At 36.2% G+C, this 21,053-nt stretch overlaps 1 long non-coding RNA gene across 2 annotated transcripts; it reads left to right on the top strand.

Annotated features, from left to right (window-relative positions):
* Positions 1 to 604: 604 nt before the first annotated feature.
* LOC136036517 (uncharacterized) lies at positions 605 to 17,556 on the top strand. 2 transcript variants are annotated; one of them, XR_010619739.1, is made up of 3 exons: positions 605 to 840; positions 8,042 to 8,178; positions 17,228 to 17,554. It is a non-coding gene; the product is annotated as an uncharacterized LOC136036517 (long non-coding RNA). The 2 variants fall into 2 exon arrangements; XR_010619740.1 differs by lacking the exon at positions 605 to 840 and adding an exon at positions 1,301 to 1,570 and having other exon boundaries at positions 17,228 to 17,556.
* Positions 17,557 to 21,053: the final 3,497 nt, after the last annotated feature.

Raw genomic sequence — 21,053 nt, forward strand, 5'->3', positions numbered from 1 at the left:
AAGTGGTCGACCAAGGTTTGTAAATCTAAGGCAGGTTATTTACTTTTTCTTTTTACTGCCTTTCTCGAATGTTGTAGCAGAACGTCTTTTCAGCACTTTAAAAGAGGTGAAGACTGATAAACCAAATAAATTGTCGACACTGACCTTATCTGCCATCTCCCGTACTAAATGCGGGACGAAGAAGATGAATATGCATTCTTCATGAATATGCCAGGCAATATATTCGTGTCTAAACATATCTTTTTCCCACGTAGGCATAAAAACCAAATGCCAATTTAATTAATACATGAAAATCGTTCTTCCCTTATGTGAGAATTCGGATTCACAGGCACTGCAGATTTGCACCAACTACTGCAAATGCCGCGTTTGCAACATTTTAGAATCGCCGCTAGCTCAATAGTATACCATATTAGTATTCTAGCGATTTGCAAGAACCACTGCAAACGCTGCATTTGCAACGACTGCAACATTTCGTAACCGTCGTTATTACATCAATATCAAACAACGCCCCATTACTCTTTTGCAGATTTAAAGAAAACATTGCTTTAAATCGTTGTATGATCAATCGTAAGTCAATAGACCGTTGTAGAGTGGTCTAATTCTGAATTGATCTAGGACTTCAGCAGAAAATTGAGCATTTTTGTGAACTTAACATGCACTTAAAGGGTTTGGGCATGTCTAGAAATTCCCTACCGATTTTTCTACCGATAGCGTGACGCCATCTACCGATTTTCTACCGAATTTTGGGCACGCCATGCCGATTTTCGAAGCATGCGAAGTGGAAACACTGGCTAGTCTAGTCTGGTAGTCTGGTTCAAGTGCTTGTGCAGTCAATATTAAGTAAGTCAAATTTCTTTTATGTATTAAGTTACAAATTTCAATTTTATGGTTAAGATCAGTGTTTCCACTATGGAGATTTCCCCCCTAAAATGGGGATTTTTTAAGTCATTTAGGGGCGAGAGTTTTTTTAGGGATTTGGGGATTTTTCCTCTCCCATGGACTTTTAGTGAAATTTTTGGGGGTTTTCATTTAATTTGTTCATTATCATCATCTTCTTGATCAGAGAAGCAGGATAATTCGATTTAGGATCTGTTTCCTTGCGAATTGAACTTGGAAACACAGAGAAGAACTTCTTCAGTTGCTTAAAAAATTTTAACACCACACAGATTTTGAGATGTACAGGAGTCCTAAGTAACAAACTAGCAACAAAGAACTGTTTGAAGCAGTTCCATGCTGATGTGGGCTTCAAACAAAAATTTCAGCTTGGACTGTTCTCGATTAATGGAGTCATATGGTTTGTCATTTTTGGGTTGTTTTTTCATTAGATTATTTGGTAGATAGCTTGTCATTTTTTTTACAGGTCAGATAAATAAAGTTATAATATATTTTGAAAGTTTTATAGGGTACGTAGTTGTTCTTACTGTAGTAAATTTTTTTGACAAGCATTGTATGTGCGATTCTTTTTCTTTGCAGTACTTGTATGATGTTCACGATTTTTTGCAAAATAAAAAAAACAAACTTGGACTCGAACTTGTAGCCAGCTTTATAAGTACTGACGTGAATAATAGAGGTAGGCTATAAATATTCGAACACCTCTCTTACCGTTTCATTACCCTAGTTTTTAACAGACTAACAAACTGACAGCCATTTTTTAAAAACAATGGCACATGTAGGAATAAACGGATTGTGTGTTTTTGGCAAGCCTATGTACCCAGGGGAAAATCATGAACCTTCATACTATAATTGCTAAATTTTTTGTTTTTTTACTTATAAATAAACTGAGCATACCACTCGATATCTTTTTTTTACATTCTTTACAAATATAACAATCACTTCTGTTGCAAATTCAAATTTAAGCACAATTTGAGCTCTTGAAACCAAAATATTACTAGTTTTGGGGTATAAACAAAGCTTAAAACATTGGTCTCAGCATTGATATTCCTGCAGAAGGACTATGTGGAATCAACTAGTACTTTAGAAATCCATGTGAACAATCGGAAGTTATAACTTCCCCTTGAAAGCGTTTACTTGGGTCCGAACGGACAAGATTCCCTCTGTATGTCAAGGTCAGTTACCGCCGTCCCCCCTGATTCAATCGAAGTAGTTCTCAAAGCTGCACAGGCGTTCCATATCAAAGCAGTAGGCCAGATACAGAAAAGGTTCCATCTCGAAGACGACATTTACAAATATGCTGAAATGGTTGACCCAGTGTCAGCCCAATTACTTCAGCCCACCTCTCTGCTACCTTTTGTTAGGAAGTATGGACAGATCCCATGGGATGGAACCAAAACCGAGCAGGAGTGGAGGAGGCAGAGCCTCATCGATATCAAAAACGTCAAAACAATGGATGCCGTGACCTGCTAGTGTTTGGTATTGGTGAAAAAAAAAAAATGCTGCCGGAACAGAATTTGTATCCTGCCTTGAAACCGACAGTATTATTTATTTCCACTGTTCTATTTTCAAATGTCAATGTCGAGAGGTTTTTCAGTGCTGTAAAAGTAGTAAAAACTGACCGTCAGAATAAATTGAAAACATAAACTGTGCGGGGGATTCTAAAAACAAAATATGGAATGAAAAGGGCTCAAGAAAGTGTGGAATGTGAAGATGATCAGTTACTTCCCCACACCAGAACGGTGAAAGCTTCAGCCACCATACAAAAAATGTTGAAGACACATCAGGGGAAGACGACAAGACATTCTATTATGGTAGTGATAGCTAGACTTCAATCTAAGAAGCCAAAATATGCTACCTTTCAATGGTACGGGTAAAATGGGACAGGGAGAAGTGGTTTAGGGAGTTTTTAGAAAATGGGAGATTTTTAGGGATTTTGGGACTGAAGATGGGGATTTCTAGGGATTTTTCAGCTCCTTATTAGGGATTTAAAAAATGAGAAAGTGGAAACACTGGTTAAGATCTATAACTAGTCAGAAATATGGGAGAGAAACAGGAAACATATCGTTAGCTTCTCAATTCAATACTGTTCTCCAAATCCGTCGACGGGGAAGGGGGCAACTCCCCCCTCTAAACTCCGATTTCCCCCTACCCAAGTTTCCCGCAGAGCTGAAATTTAGTTTCGGTAAAATTCTACTTAATTGACTTCTTGCTATCTCGGAAAGGGTTTAGGTTAGTAAAATGAAAGTTTTCAGGGATGAATCTACAGACTAAGGTATGTCCCAGGAAGGTATTTTGAAGTACCTACCTCCACTCCTTCTCCCTCTAGAGGGCCCTGAAATTTGCCTACATTACAGGTCTATACCTATTGAAATTTTGACAAAACAACATTTTGTGTGTTATTGAGTCGAATTCTTTTCGTACATTGAAAAAAAGAACATCAGATGTGAGAGCAGAATCAAAAGCTGTATGTAAATAATTAAAATAATTAAATAATAATAATATAATAATAATAATAATAATAATAATAATTAAAAATAATAATTAAAAGAGTTGCACATGCATACTGAGTTGAATGTATTAACCTAACACAGAATCAAGAAACAACTAAACACAGAATCAAGGAAAAGAAAAAGAATTAAGACAATTGAGAAGCTGAGAAAGCCCAACTTTTTCTTAAAAAATACTAAATACTGATAATAGAGATACAGGAGATAACTTTTAGGATTAGGCTATTCCATGAACCACGTTTAATAAAATTAAAAATACGAACACGCCCAAAAGATTAAGAACTCTTCAAACCATTCACAATTGTGGCTAGAACGAGAATAACCTTTGGTCACATAAATTAATGCTGAAGTAACTCATAATGACAAGTTCACATGAATGGTGTTGGATTGCTTCTAAAGCCTCATCATGATTTTAAAGAAAAGATAGAGTAGACCCACTAGGAGACTAGTATATATTACCAGCAGTCAGAGTTTTAGTTTGGGTTTTAATCTCAATAAACAAGGATTTGAAAATTCCTTATTCATTTCTTGCTAGGTCACGTCTTAAAGAGTACAGAAGATATTCCGAAACAAACAACAAGGCAACCTCTTGCCATCCTACTTCTGTTCAAATATCAATTCCATCTTATATCCAGGGAGATACAATAGAGATTTAGTTTTCGAATAGAGGAAAGTATCGCAAAGATACCCCAATAAACTTGGGCTGGCCACTATGCACTACTTGTTTCAACTCACCAAATGACGAACCAAGATACTGAACATTAAGCTGAAGCACAGGAAAACTTAGAAACTCCATCTAAATCCGGAATATCCTTACTAAGAGCCGAAAAACAGGGATTTGATTGAAATCTATTTGACTGACATATTGAAGAATTTGTCAAAATAAGAATATCAATAGGGTTATTTCGAAGCAGGAGAAGTCGCTCACCAAAGAAGAAGATGTAACCCAAACTAGAGTCAGAAAAAATAAAATTACTTTAGCAAAATTACCAGACACGATTAAATTATAAATAGTCGTTTCCCCAATTCGACCATCGGGGGGGGGGGGGATAGTGGCGGGAAGGTTAATTTGGAAAAATTCGATTTTCAATTACGAACGGGTGATCGGATCTTAATGAAATTTGATATTTAGAAGGATATCGTGTCTCAGAGCTCTTGTTTTAAATCCCAACCAGATCCGGTGATATGGGGGGGGGGGTGGACTGGGAAACGTAAAAACTTGGAAAAGGCTTAGTGGAGGGATCGGGATGAAACCTGGTGGGAAAAATAGGCACAAATCCTAGATACGTGATTGACGTAACCGGGACGAATTCGCTCTCTTTGAGGGAGTTGGGAGGAGGGTTAGTTCTGAAAAATTAGAAAAAATGAGGTATTTTTAACTTACGAATAAGTGGTAGGATCTTAATTAAATTTCATATTTAGAAGGACCTCATAACTCAGATCTCTTGTTTTTAAGTCCAGACCGGATCCAGTGTCATTGGGGGGAGTTGGGGGGGGGGGGTGGTTGAATTCGAAAAATTAGAAAAATTGAGGTATTTTTAACATAAGAAGGGGTGACCGTTTGTGAGGTATTTTTAAATTTGATAGTTAGAAGCAACTCATGTCTCAGAGCTCTTATTTTAAATTTCGACCAGATCCGGTGACATTGGGGGGAGGGGGAGTTGAAGGGGAGAACCGGAAATCTTGGAAAACGTTTAGAGTGGAGAGATCGGGGTAAAACTTGATGGGAACAATAAGCACCTTGATATGTGATTTACATAACCGGACCGTATTCGCTCTCTTTGGGGAGTTGATGGAATTTCTAGTACTTGGTGAGTTTGAGAGTAAGTACAAGTTATAGATACATGATTGACATAAGCGCACCGTATCTGATCTTTATGGAGAAATTGGAAGAATTTCTATGGCTTTGGCGATTTATGTGCTTCTTGACGTGCTAGGACGATAAAATCGATAACTCTAGTACCGAGTCTAATTTTAGGTTCCGACATTGTCACAAGTGCCATATGAGCTCTTGGCCTCTTGTTGTACCTAAACGAAAATAAACGGTTTAGCTGCAAGTATTAGGCTATATCCTGTGCTTGAAAAAATACCAAATTAAAGAACATCTGCAAACTAGAAAGAAACTCAAAGTTCCAGACTGAAAATCTGTTTGCAGTTTCAGTCATGAATTGGGGATTTATTTCTCACATTTTTCCCTGTCAGTATTTCTCATAATGCAGCCTGTGACATGTGGAGATAACCTGACTAGTTTTTTCATTTTACAAGTGTTGTTCTGATAGAAGATTGCAATCTTGTGCTTGTGCAGTGGGTTTGATTTTGACTTGGTAATACAAGACATAGATTTCAATCTGACCCTAGCTCTAAGTTTGTTTCTTAGCTATCTGAATACTCTGTTAATCAAAATATGTACCCAAAAATTTGCCATTTTTTATTGCCATTATTAATAGAAATGGTAATTATTATTTTCCTAAGCATTAATAGTCAAAATTTATTCTTTACAAAATAAATTTGCAGATTTTTTAAAAGCTCTAGAAACAAAGTTCCAGACTCAAAATCTGTTTACAGTTATAGGCATGAATCAGGGATTTATTTCTTACATTTTCCTGATAACATGACTAATTTTTCCATATTTAAAAGTGTTGTTCTGATAGAAGATTGCAGTCTTGTGGTTGTGCAGTAGGTTTGACTTTGACTTGGTAATAAAAGACATGTATCCCTCCCTCATAGACTGTTGCTCAACCAATGCCACCTCTTGAGCTGACTGAGAAGTCAGCCTCCACCCCCCCATCTTTTGCACGAGGGCAGAGCAGAAATAGCAGGCCCACCCTCAAAGCTCATCAGACTATCTCTTGATAGCTCAAAGCTTCCTGCAGAGTGGTAAGTGGTACATATTACCCCCATTCACAAAAAGGGAAGGAAAGATTTTGCAGAACACTACTGGCCTATTAGTATTACCTCTGTTGTTGTTAAGCTTCTTGAATGTATTGTCAACAAAGCAGTTATTGAGCGTCTTAATCAGAATCATCTTCTCAACAGCTCTCAACATGTTTTCCGAAGCAACAGATCAGTTGACACTAATCTGCTCGAGTCATATGACTACTACAAAACTAACGGAGTTGGGAATCCCTGTTGGGATGATCTTTCTTGATTTTTCAAAAGCATTTGACAAAGTCTGTCATAAGAGACTTGAGCTCAAGCCACAATCTATTAGTTTGGAGGAAAAATTCTTAAATGGATTCTGGATTTCTTGAGGAATTTTGTGCAGCTTGTAAGACTATTTGATGCAGATGGCAATCCTATCCTCTCCTGCTGTCTGATTGTTATTTGTGGGGTTTCACAGGGTAGTGTGCTTGACTCCACCATGTTTAACATTTTCAGAAATGATGCTCCTCTAGCGCTTAAAAGCAGGATGACGCTACAAACTGATGATTCCAAGGAAATTGTCCAGCTAGCACTCCTGAGGATACTTCCCAACTTCAGAAAGACCTTGACCTCCCTAGCATATGGGCGAAATCTTGACCACTCATTTTCAATGTGTCAAAATGTCATGTTTTACACTTTGGACACAAGAATATCAACACAACTTACTCTCTGAATGGTCAGTCCCTTTCTCCAGTGTTGGAAGAACGTGACCTAGGAGTAATTGTTGACAATCATCTTACATTTAGCACTCGTGAAAAGAAGGCAGCAACATCAGCTAGCTCATCACTAGGGCTCATAAACAGAACAATTTTCTCTTGTTCTCCTAAAATTCTGAGCCTTTTGTATAAAGGACTTGCTCGACCAAGGCTTGAGACAGGTATGGTCCTTGCATACCCCTTTTTCAAAAAAGATATAAAATTCTCGAAGATGTTCCTAAAAGAGTCACTAAGATGGTGAGTGGACTGCTTGAACTCCCTTACCCTACAGGTCTATGCAAGCTGAAACTCCCAACTCTGGTTTATAGAAGAAGACGAGGTGATGCCATTGTGGTTCATAAACTTATCAATTCAAAGACACTTCCTGATCTCCTTCCTCTGGCGTCTCAGGACTCTTGTACAAGGGGACATAACTTACAGTTATCCAGGCATTTCTCTGCAAAGCGGCAACGCGCCCCTTTTCTTACCAACTGTGTTGCCAACCTCCGGAACAAAATACTGCCAGACACAGTTGCTGCCCAAACCACAAACAGCTTTAAGAACCATCTTGACAACGAATGGTCAACAAAAGACTGGAAGTATAACTGGGAAGCACTTGAATCAACCACTAGTCAAGTGTTCATATTCAACTATATGTCATATATGTCATATATGTATTATCAACTTTGGAGTGTCTCAGGAGTTGTTCTGATAGAAGATTGCAGTGTTGTGGGTTTGATTTTGAATTGATAATACAAGACATGTATCCCTCCCTCATATACTGTTAATCAACCAATGCCACCTCTTGAGCTGACTGATTTGATTTCATACTATGGGAACCTAATAATTTTTATGGTAGAAAAATAAGTCAATGAAACAGCTAATTATTCGGAATAATTGCTAAATCTTCTTTTTTTTAGAGAGGCAAACATTTGGGTTGAAAAATTTACAAACATGCTATTTCAGGAATTTTTTTTTCAGAAATTATACATTACTTACGTTCTTAATATTTTGTCCTTTCAGGCTTCAAAGATGCCAGTTGACCCGACATTTTCAAACATAAAGAAAGCTTTAAAGAGAAATTGAATGTGAAGAATTGATGAAATAAAGAATCAGCTTTAAAGAGAAATAAAACAGGCTTCTATGTTTGGCTTATTGAGGTAAAGTTTCTTTTTTAGGTTTAGTTAATGCTTGTTTCTAACTGAAGAATAAAGGGTTTTGCTGCTGAACCTGTTACACACACAGGCCATGCTGAACCTGTTACTGACTATTTGCTCCAGTACTTGTATACTAATACTATTCCTAACAACTTTCTGCAACAACAAGCCTCTTGAGGCCGACACAGTTACGCACGCTCCTCCTCCATCTCAATCTATTTAAAACCTCTCTTTAAATCCTTCCGTGAAGTTTCTGTTTCCATTAAATCTTTGTTTACGACATCCTCCCACCTCACTTAGGGATGGCCTGGCTTTCGTTTTTTCCTATACGGTTGGCTAACGATCTTTGGCAAGCTGTCATTCTTCGTCCGCTGAACGTGTCACAACCATCTTAACCTTTCCCTCATTATAGCCCAATAAAACGGTATTGATCCACATTTTTAGTATTGTGATTGTGATCAACATTTTCATTTTGTGATTCTGATCTAGCAGAATATCTTTCTAAGTTTCCTGCCATTGTACTCCGTATGTGTAGGTTTCTGTCACTATTAATGATAAATCTCTTGCATATTAACCAAGAGAGGCAATAGAATAGAAATGTCTATTCTTTCAGATTTGGCAGTAAATTAGGATAAGGGGAACCTATATACTAATTTTTTGATAAATTTTAAGACAATGAATAGAATTGATAAAATAATTCAGTCCAAATAAAAAAATAAAAACCAACAGTAAAATAACAACAACAGAAAAAGAAAAGTATTACTGAAATCATAAGTAAATCACTAAGAGCTGAAATCAGTTTTCCTCATAAAGTAAGCCAAAATTTAGGGGACATGTTTACTTCTAGGACACCATTTTTAAATTATTGTCATTAAGGGGGGAGGGCAATTCCTTGTACTTCTCTTGTGCTGGCGAGGGCTCATGCTTATGCCTGAGTTGATAAGTATTCTCTATTCTATAGAATGTAAGTTAAGCTCGTTTAACTTCGTAAAAATATCTGACAAATAAGACAGCTTGGATAGCCACAAGTCATTTTGAAAAAAAGCAGCAAATTCACATTTTTGTTCAGTTAAAAATATTTTGATCTTGTCCTTTAATAACAATAATCTTTTAAAACTTTGACCTCTTGACAACCATCTTACCTCTGCATGTAATAACAAAGTTGTGTAGTTGGAATCCGTATCCTTACAGAGATTTGAAAATAAGCGACTGTTAAGGGCAAGGCTTTTAATAAAATTTATGACCTTAAAAGCATCCTGAAGCACATCGTTCAATTCTAGTGCTATTTTTTTTAGCTGCAAGAGCCTCTCGGTGAATAAGGCAATGATTAAAAGTTATATGATCATAATTAGCAGCTCGAAAAATGATTTAAAACCAATATTTTTGCCTGTCATTGCTGTTGCACCATCTGTGCATATTCCACAGCAATTTTCCATTCTAAACCTTCTGCTTTTAAAAATTCGTCAACTTTACGATATATGTCTTTCCCTGTAGTATGGTCTTCCATAGGACGACAAAATAACTATTCTTCCTCCACGCTTTCTTTATAAACGTACTTGACATATACTAACATCTGAGCCAATTTAGTAATATCAGTTGTTTTGTCCAACTGAAGCGAATTTTTTGGGCTTTCTTTAATTCTTGTCATAAGTTGTATTAATTGATCCATGTTAATATCAGAAATTCTATTCGAGACAGTGTCGTTCGACAAAATTTTTCAAATATCATCGCCATATTTTCTTCCATGTAGTATTTCTACCATTTAAATAGCAGCAGGTAACACTAGATCTTCTCCAATGGTGAACAGCTTTTTATTTTTAGCAATACAGTATGAAACTTCCTATGATGCTAGTAAATATTTTTCATTAACGGTTATAAATTTTCGATGTTTTTTTTTCTCTATTTAAAGATATACACAGTCTTTCAAAATATTCTTTAGGTTAAATGACATACAAAACATGCTTTGATTCAAGATGTCTTTTTAATTTTGATGGTTTCATACTCTCCGAAGCCAATAATTCCTTGCAGATCAAACAAAGAGGTTGTTCTATACCCTTACAATTTTGAAATGTAAAGTTAAATTGAAGAGAAGGCTCATCATATTTTCTTTTTCGCACATTTGATGTCTCTTTTCCAATCCTTTGTCCTGTCTGTCAAGAGTTTGTTGGCTTATCATCTCCGTCATTACCATTCTTATTTAAGTTCAGCCATTTATCCATGGGCAAACATTATTTTTATCCTAAAATACGATAAATATATAAAAATAACACATATTGCAGATTATATTTGATTTATTAATTACCGAATAAACAAAAGAAAACTAAAATCTTGTTACAGGGGATACTGACAAATTATAACACTAGAAGAGCATCAACCCACCACTAATATAATTGTTTTTGTTTGTTTGTATGTTTGTTTGTTTGTTTGTTTTTTTTTGTTTTTTTTTTACGAGAGACGTTCTCAAAGATAATCTTTTCTTCAACCTTAATTAAAACATTAGAAATAACATAGCTATGTTGTCTTTCATTCTAATCTGGAAATATTTTTTATAATAAATGTTTATGAATAAATGTTAATAAATGTTATGCTCTTTACGCTTAAGTTTGACTCTTTCTCTCAACCCTTCTTTTTAAAACAGTAAATTGTTTTTACTGTTACAAAAACAATGTTACAAAACAATGTTTTGTGGTACAAAAAAATTGTTTTTTTTATTTAATTTCTTAACGTTTTTGAATCAATGCATGTTTTGATTTTGGTTCTCCGCAGAGGAATAATTAAAACGAAATTTGCATATTTGTTTTTTTGGCTAAATGGCTTTCTCATAGTTTTGATCGAATGATTTTGAGAAAAACAAGAGTGGGAGAGGAAGGAGGAAGCCTAGTTGCCCTCCGATTTGTTGGTTACTTAAAAAGGCAACTAGAACTTTCAATTTCTTACGAATGTTTCTATTAGTGAGATATACATAACTTATAAACTAGCTTACGTAACGAACTTTTCTATTCTCATGCTTTTATTACATATATGAGGGGGTTCACCCCCTCTTCAGTACCTCGCTCTTTACACTAAAGCCGTAGAATAAATAGTTGAAATTACTAAAAATACTTTAGCTTAAAGAGCGGGGTATTAGGAGGAGGTGAGCCCCTAATATGGGTAGTAATTTCTGTTCATTTTAAGTTTTAATGCTGCTCCTTACTTCCAGTTGAAAAAAAACTTTTCATATTTATTTTTTCATTGTTTTTTATGGCACTTGGTATTAACCAAGTGACATAAAGCAATCGCAAATTCTGTCGGTCTGTCTGTCGGTCCCGGTTTTGCTACTTTAGGCACTTCCAGGTAAGCTAGGACGATGAAATTTGGCGAGCGTATCAGGGACCGGACCAGATTAAATTAGAAATAGTCGTTTTCCGAATTGACCATCTGGGGGGAGTGGGGAGCCGGTTAATTAGGAAAAAATAGAAAAAATGAAGTATTTTTAACTTATGAGCGGGTGATGGGATCTTTATGAAATTTGATGTTTGGAATGATATTGTGTCTCGAAGCTCTTATTTTAAAATCCCGACCGGATCTAATGACGTTGGGCGGAGTTGGAGGGGGGGAAACCTAAAATCTTGGGCAAACACTTAGAGTGGAGGGATCGGGATAAAACTTGATGGGAAAAATAAGCACAAGTCCCAGATACATGATTGACATAATCGGAACGGATCCGCTCTCTTTGGAATATTTGGGGGGGGGGGGGGGATAATTCTAAAAAATTAGAAAAAATGAGGTATTTTTAACTTACGAACGAGTGATCGGATCTCATTGATATTTGATGTTTAGAAGGATATCGTGTTTTAGAGCTCTTATTTTAAATCCCGACCGGATCTGGTGACATTGGGGGGGGGGGGGGGGGTTGGGAGGGGAGGAACCTAAAACTTGGAAAACACTTAGAGTGGAGGGATCGTGATGAAACTTTGTGGGAAAAATAAACACAAGTCCTAGATACATGATTGACATAAACAGAACGGATTTTCTCTCTTTGGGGTAGTTGGGAAGGGGGGTATTTCTGAAAAATTAGAAAAAATGAGGTATTTTTACTTACGAACGGGTGATCGGACCTCAATGAAATTTGATATTTAGAAGGATATTATGTCTCAGAGCTCTTATTTCAAACCCGACCGGATCTGGTGACATTGGGGGGGAGTTAGGAGGGGGAACCTAAAACTTGGAAAACACTTAGAGTGGAGGAATCGGGATGAAACTTGGTGGGTAAAATAAGCACAAGTCCTAGATACATGATTGACATAATTGGAACGGATCCGCTCTATTGGGGGGGGGGGGGGTAATTCTGAAAAATAAGAAAAAATGACGTATTTTTAACTTACGAAGGAGTGATCGGATCTTCATGAAACTTCATATTTAGAAGGACCTCGTAACTCAGATCTCTTATTTTAAATCTCAACCGGATCAAGCGTAATTGGGGGGGGGGGGCAGTTGGGGGGGGGACCGGAAATCTTAGAAAATACTTAAAGCGGTGAGATCAGGATGAAACTGTATGGGAAGAATAGAAACATGTCTAAGATACGTGACCGACATAACCGGACCGGATCTGCTTTCTTTGTTGGAATGGGGGGGGGGGGTAATTTTGAAAATTGAGGCATTTGTAACTTACGAAAGGGTGACCAGATCTTAATGAAATTTATATTTAGAAGGATCTTGTGCTTTAAAGTTCTAATTTTAAGTTCCGACCTGATCCTGTGGCATTGGGGGAGTTGGAGGGGGGAAACGGAATTCTTGGAAACGTGAAAATTGGGGTATTTTTATCTTACGAATAGATGATCGGATCTTAATGAAATTTGATTTTTAGAAGGAATTCATGTTTCAGAGGTCTTCTTTCAAATTCCGACCAGATCTTTTGACATTGGGGGGAGTTGGAGGGGGAAATCTTGGAAAAACACTTGGAGTGGAGGAATCGGGACGAAGCTTGGTGGATAGAATAAACAAATGTCCTTGATACGTGATTGACAGAATCGTACTGGATTCGCTCTCTTTGGGGGATTTGGGGGGAGGAGTTTCTCGATACTTAGATTTCAATACTTCAGTTTGGAAATTGTCTGCTCACACAGGTATGTTGTACCAAAAATGGACACAAAACTACAAGCAAACTTTATCAAATTTGGAAACTTTTCTGGCTGCAGACATTTATAAAACTCAATCAGATTTCCTTCTCCATACTTATCTTTCAGCCTGTCATCTGCCTGGAGATCAATAGTTGTGTTGCGAGAGCAACACTTTGGTTTTGTCCCGTTTTTTTTTTCTATGCCGCCGATGTTGGCTTATTCCTGGAAACTGGTAAGGGTCTAACCTGTGCGGTTTTTACGGAAAGTGTGGACCTCAGGCTGGATTGATGAATATGGCAAAAAGGATGGTTTTTGCTTGTCCACGAGCCAGAACCTATGGTGTGCGAAGTGAAGTGGAGTTACGTAGTCTATGTCAGAGAGGAGTATCTGAAGTTGTGCAGCCAAGCTTTTGTTTCATCAAACCATGTTTCTGCTTTCGAGTTGAAAGCTCCGTTCTAGCAGGCAAGCAGGTAGGCACCACTTTCATATTGAAGATGGACTAAAATCTATAAGTGTTAAATATATGCGGCAGTTACCCGGCCCCACAGCCAATATATCTTCTTTGAGTGATAAATAGAAAAATTTACAGAAGCAAAAAAGCGGCATTTTCCCACGGGTCTGAAAGTGCTACCGTGATTTTCGCAGGGTTTATCATTTGTTTTCTCGGACTTGTGATTGAGGTAGAGAAATAAACTTTAAAAGTTCTGTCATTGCTAAAGAAATTAGAGCTTATCCTTTGCTCCTTTCTAAGTGGTGACATTAGAAAGTTGGCCTACGGCAAAAAAAAAATCAACTTTTGAACTAAGACAGATAGAATTTTTTTTCGATGGCAATCGATAGCTCTTGATGAGCTGATCAAAGTATATGTCATCCATTATTTGGTACAAAAATTCCTTCATGAGATATACTAGTTTGAAAGTTTCAAGGGGTTGATAACTTCAGTAGTAGGGTACACACTGAAACCAAAACTAAGCCGATACCAATTGTTAGACAAGTTGGGGACTTGTAAGGAAAGGTCAGTTGTTAGCTCATAATCATCTTCGGCAGTGAAGGGTTTGTAAATTTTGCTATTTGGTGTACCTATTATTTGTTTCCAGTGCATTTGATGTTAAGACCAAGTTGGTTCCAGTGGTAAGACATGTAGGGGACTTGTAAGTAATAATCGACTGTTAGGCTACAATACTCTTTAGTGAAGAAGGGCTTGTAACTTTTGCTAGTTGGTATAGCCTACACATACTCACTGTAACCTAGAATTAAATGTTTACGCAATGGGTTAAACGATAACGTAAAACAACGTGGCAGTTTCGTAATAATTAATAGACTGTCTTCTATGGTATTTTGATCCTGAAAAGTTACGGATAGCTTTATAATACCAACGATGTCTACGATTGAAAAGGATAAAGTTCAACTGGCTGCAAAATCAATTTAGTCCCTTCTTTCGATACTATTTTGTTGTTGTTTTTTCAACGCTGAGGAATAGCCTTTGATCATGTGATTACTGATTGATAGCAACGAAACATAACCAAAGAGTTGCTCTCGCAACACTTTATTCAGCGAAGCCGGACAAAGGTTGTCGCAACACTTCACGTTGCTCAGGCAACGTAGGTCTAGTTTCCATTTGAAATAGAATTGGAAGATTTTCAGAATTGCAGTCAAATGGATTATGAAAGAGCCTGATTTCATTTTCTTTGGCATCAAGGTCAGCAAATCGCTCCTGAAGCTGCTTGTTCAAATCTTAAATTATTTCATTTGCAAATGGGGAAGGAAATTACACTTTACTTTCTGCATGAAATTTTTCACAACATGGAAAATGAGAAAAATTCTGAACTTTCACCTGGCCTTCAAGTAGCGCAAGTTTTGCTCTGAATGCCTGGACATGAACAAAGTAGTCACTGATCAAATTTGTTTTGCTTTGCAATTTCAGATTCAAGTGATTAATTTGACCTGTCATATCTGCAAAAAATGCCAATTTCCAAATCCATTCACAATCTGATAATAATGGCTGAGGTTTATTTTTTTTCGTGAAAAATAAATCAATTTGTGATCTGAGCTCCAAGAAATGCAGCAAAACCTTTCCACAACTAAGCCATCTAATTGCTTTATAATAAGGCAAGTCAACAAACTCCGAATCAATTTCTTTTAAGAAATCATGGAACTGGCGATGGTTGACTGCATGAGATCTACTGAAATTAACCACAGAAACAACAGGTTTCATGACACAAGACATATCAACATATTTTAGGCACAATGTTTGTTGAGGGATAAGGCGATGCAGAAAGATGGGTTTTGAGAATCCTCCAACCTCGCAAGCAGTTGTAATTTGCCCAATTAGACCTCGTTTTGTCCCAGACATTCTTTCCTCCATCAATTGTCACACACTGTAATTGTTTCCATTCCAGGTTATATTCTGTTATAGTTTTCCTTACTTCATTGAAAATGTCTTTTCCAGTAGTTGTGCTGTGCATTCTGTTCCAATTCCATACTGTGCAATTCCTCGATGGAAAGTTCCCCCAACATATCCCCCTCTTCCCAGCCCCTCCCCCAACCAAAAAATCCCCCTTAAGACGTCTGTACACTTCCCAATAACCATTACTATATTTAAGCACTGGTCAAAGTTTGTAACTTGTAGCCCCTCCCACGGGGACTGTGGAGGAGTAAGTCGTCCCCAAAGACATAGTTATAAGGTTTTTCAACTACGCTGAATAAAATGGCAATCTCAGAATTTTGATCCATTGATTTTGGGAAAACAATTAGCGTGGGAGGGGGCCTAGGTGCCCTCCAATTTTTTTGGTCACTTTAAAAGGGCACTAAAACTTTTCATTTCCGTTAGAATGAGCCCTCGCAAGATTTTAGGACCACTGGGTCGATTCGATCACCCCAGGAAAAAAAAAAACAAAAAAAAAGCAACCAAACAAACACGCATCCGTGATCTGCCTTTTGGCAAAAAATCCAAATTCCACATTTTTGTAGATAGGAACTTGAAACTTCTACAATAGGGTTCTTTGATACGCTGAATCTGATGGTGTAATTTTCGTTAAGATTCTATGACTTTTAGGGGGTGTTTCCCTCTATTTTCTAAAATAAGGCAAATTTCCTCAGGCTCGTAACTTTTGATGGGTGAGACTAAACTTGATTAAACTTATATATTTCTAATCAGCATTAAAATGCGATTCTTTTGATGTAGCTATTGGTATCAAAATTCCGTTTTTAGAGTTTTGGTTACTATTGAGCCGGGTCGCTCCTTACTACAGTTCGTTACCACGAACTGTTTGATTAATAACTAATTGTCCCTTCCCCTTAGATTTTGGAAAACACTTTTTTCGTATCTTCATGACTATATTGAAAGCATTTTATCCTCTTCCCTGTATTTTAATGAAATGGTGCCCCTTATCTGGTTACAGACTGCTGAAAGGAAAAAGAAGATTCATTTGTTGGACCGCTAGAATTGACAGTCAACCCTGGAAAAGAGTTATGCGTTCTTAAAATTTAGTAAGTCTTGCAAATCAAAATGTCAACACAAGTGAGTCTTTGTCTTTTTCAGTCTTGGTTCATTTTTTTTGTACCTAGCATTACACTTAAGTGTTCAAAGCGCCAAAACTGTTTTCCTCTATATTGCTTGCAATCTCTGTAGTTACAAGGTCATTAATAAGATACAATACTGTATTTTTGAAAAACTCTTGTGCTATGACATATGGAACTATTGTGTAACCACCTAATATCGCTGGAACTGGGTGTTTTACAGACTTAGTAAGGTCAGGTTTGGCTCAAGATATTTTTCCCTTGAATGTTTCTATTCTTTTTGCCTCCTCGGTAGTCTTTCTAAAAATTTTTTTAAGACATAAATTCTCAGTTTTCCTCATTATTTATTCTTTTGTTGGTCTATTCTTGAGTAGTTAATCTATTTAGAACTCTTTATTTTACATGGTTGTCATTTTCTTTCTGTTTTCTTTTAGGTCTACATCCCTCAGTCTATTAACTGCTTATATCATGTGATTTGAGTTATAGATGGCGCTACTTAAACACAATCACAGGACATAACAGTATAGACTGCTTTGGACTTCAACCAGGAAATTCTTCACAGATGTATTCAAAACAAACAGATTAAAAATGCTCCATTGCAAAAGGAAAATCAAGCTTAATGTTCACTTCACAAGCACATGAGTCAGTACTATCTATGTTTTCAAGTGACAATTAAAATTGTGACATTTATAGCTTTTTGTGTGTCTACTTTTCTAAACTAAGGTCAGTCATTAGAAAAATTCCAAATAAAGCCTTACCACGACACAAGTTGTGCATTTCTACAGAAAGCACAGCCTGATCCTCTCTCTCTTTGAATGTTTATGCCTACCGGCTAATATCTTGGGTTTCGCAAGACGAAGTGTTTTTAGAAATACTTTTAAGGGTCAAGTCAAATTTTTCCATTTTCTAGGTCAAAATATAGCATGAAATTCTCTTCATTTTTTTTTTTTTTTTTTTGAAAAGGGGACAAACATCCTTTTCAGCTCCTCTAGCTATGCCCATGATTAGCTGGTTTTAAAAATGGCTAATTTGGTTCAGTCAAAAACAAAACTATGAAAAATGCACACAGTCAAAATCAGTGAGTCACTTTTCTCTCGAGAGGTTAAATCAGTCCAAAGTTTCACACACCTATATATTTACTAAAAAGATTGAATTAGAAAATCAAAGAAGTATTATTGTTGAAATTGATATAGGATGTGTGAGATTTAAACTTTAAGAAACTTGCTTAGCTGAAATTAAAAAATCAAGATAATTGAAATTAAAGCTACAATAAAATCCACGAATATTTAATAATATTTTCTGCTAACAGAGAACTTTATGTCGACTGAATTATTTGATTCAAATATAATTGAAATATTTAACCCAAATATTAAATTTTAATTTATTGAATACGGCTGTCTACAACTGTCATTCCCAACGTTAGGATAAAAACCGGATGAGTTTTATATGGTGAAACTACTAATGGCTATGTTTAATAATCTGGTAAATGTGTAAAGAAGTAAAACGGAATTAATTTAACGATTCTTTAGATTTATGAAAGCTAAGAATGTCTGAATTTCTATTTGGACTAAATTATGTTTGAAAATAGTGACTTTAAGAAAACAAATTCATTTTGTTGTTTAAATAGGTGGTTATCTTGTTCTTTGTTTCTTGTTCGATTATTTGGAAATGTATGCTATTAATGGTAAACAGTATGCTATGGTAATGTATACTGTTTACATTACCATTTAGTATGGTACTAAATGGTTACCATAATTACCATTTAGTATGTTTACATTACATTACCATTTAGTATGCTAAATGGTAATGTATGCTATTATGGGTAAATTTGATGAGTTGAAACAGGTGCCACAGTCCACAGAAAAAACAATCAACGTCATCTAGCTTTTGGTGACACCTGATATTTTCTCAGTTTAATAATATGAATAATTGATTTAATTAGTAATTTGCATAATAAAGGCAGTAATAAGCATCTGATCTGAGTTCCTGACAAACAAATTATTACGAAGCTTGAAAAAGTGCTTTGTGTCACTATATATTAGATGGCGTTGGTATTTTTTTTTTCTACACTTTTGCGCTCTTGGAAGTGAGGTGGTCCATAATTTTAGTTATAATTGGTTTTACTGGTTTGTAATTGTACTAGTTCTTTCGAGTAAAGGTCATTAGTAAAATTGTACGGGCTTCATAATATAGATTCTTAAGAATCGAGTTATATCTGTAATTGTTGATAATTTGTTGCTTTCATGAGAAAGTACTAGGTCAATGGCAAAGAGAGTAAAAAATATTTGAAAACACCCAGCCCTGCATTAGTAACCGTGGGGACTAATCGGACTAATACCGTGGATTAATACCTTCATTAATACTCTGGGGACGTGGGGAACAACACAATCACAAGTTCCCCTTGTGGAGAACTTGTGATTGTGTTATTGAGTTGTTTTTGTTGCTGTTAAAATATATTACTATGAAATATAAATGCTATTTTCAGGCTGGTTTCCAAAACAGTGCATCAGCAATATCTTAAAGACAGCAGAGCATACTAAGTTAAAATGTTCTGGATATGTTCAGTTCAGAAGTAAGTTCAAAAGAGACCGGAGGGCAGGAAGTTTCTTCATCTTGCCTAAATTAAATGCCCCTTCCCAACATTGATGCAAACTTTGAAAAAAATGTCTTTTTAACAGCAATCGAAAGGTTTAGTAGCTATTCTTCTAGGGTTGTCGTGCTCTCAACAGTCTATTGGGATGGGTTTGTAAATTGTACATTGCTTGCAGACAAGATTTATCACAGAGAAATTGGGTATGTTGAGTCTACTACATGTGACTCACAAAATATTTACGCCCACAAATATAAAGCTAAAATGAAGAAGCAGCGCATAAAAGAATTATAAGGTCGATAAAAGAATTATAAGGTCGATAAAAGAATTAAAACGATAAAGAGTCATAAAAGAAATAAAGCGCATAAATGAATTAAAGAATATAAAGCTAAAATGAAGAAGCAGCGCATAAAAGAATGCTTATTAAAGAGTCTTCTGATAGTAACAAAATATAATATTTTTTGTGACAAATATCTGATTCTTCATATGCACGATTTTAAATGGTATCGTAATTATAGGTTACAATCAAGAATGACGTCGTAGCAAAACTATATGTTAACGCCAGTTGAAACTGTTCTTTCTATCCTTAAGAGGCAACCCTATAACGTTTTCAATAGTAAAGACCCGAAATATTTCAATAAATAATTCGAATAACTATGCTTCCTGGGTTAACAATGCCCCCTCCCCAAAAGTCCACGAGGCAAAGGTTGTAAGTTATGCAAGTTGCTAATTGCTAATATTTGAAGTTTTTTTTATATCGGGAAAAGAGAGCATGTTTGGACATGGCTATTCTATATCTCAATAGGATGTATAATTGATTTTTTCTTAGGGGTGACAAAATTCCCCACATACCCCCGGGTAAGGGTTGTAAGTTACAAAATTGTCCCATTATTACCATATATGGTTTTTGGGGGAAGATGGTCTTCTCCAGCAAATGACTTTTCTTGCTGTTTGCAAAAGGAATCTCAACTATATCCAAGAAACTGCCGAGTGTATTAAGCTGTATTAAGCTGTATTAAGCTGAGGTATGATAAGGAGATGTTGAAGAGGAATTGGAGGGTAACCAGTTCCCTCCCTTCCTCCTATCTTAGGGTTTCCTCTGGTCAACACTGATTGAAGCTCTAGAATTATCATTTTATTCAAAGTAACAGAAAGGTACGACTGCTATTTGTCAAAGGATCCCATCCCCCCGTCAGCCTTAGGGTAAGGATCATAGATTATGCAATAGGCCTATTGTTCACTCGTAGGATTTATCATTAGGAGAAGTGGAAACGGTAGATTATGGGTACAGCGAAAAGCTGAGGGTTTTAAAGTAAAAGTTTGGAGAATGTTGAGGTTACACCCAAATAAATCAAAAGGCACTATGTGCATCCAGTTTGTCAAAAAAAAGGATCTGCATTGGTATTGCGCTTTATTCTTAGGGCACTGAAATCAATAAAATAAATTAATATATACTGCTTTTCAATCCGTCCTTATACTAAACTGGTTTTCGGGAACGAGGGGTTGACATCTCTTGCTAGTGGATGTACCTATTATTTGCTTGTGATTGTTTCTGACAACATTGTATATTTAGACTTGTGTTCATATGTATTTTGAATTTGACGTTAACAGATTTTGATAAAAACTCAAAATGTCAGATATTCTGAGCCCCAATAAGGATTTATTCACTA

Source organism: Artemia franciscana, chromosome 15 (assembly GCF_032884065.1).
Source record: "Artemia franciscana chromosome 15, ASM3288406v1, whole genome shotgun sequence".
NCBI classification, from domain to species: Eukaryota; Metazoa; Arthropoda; class Branchiopoda; order Anostraca; family Artemiidae; genus Artemia; species Artemia franciscana.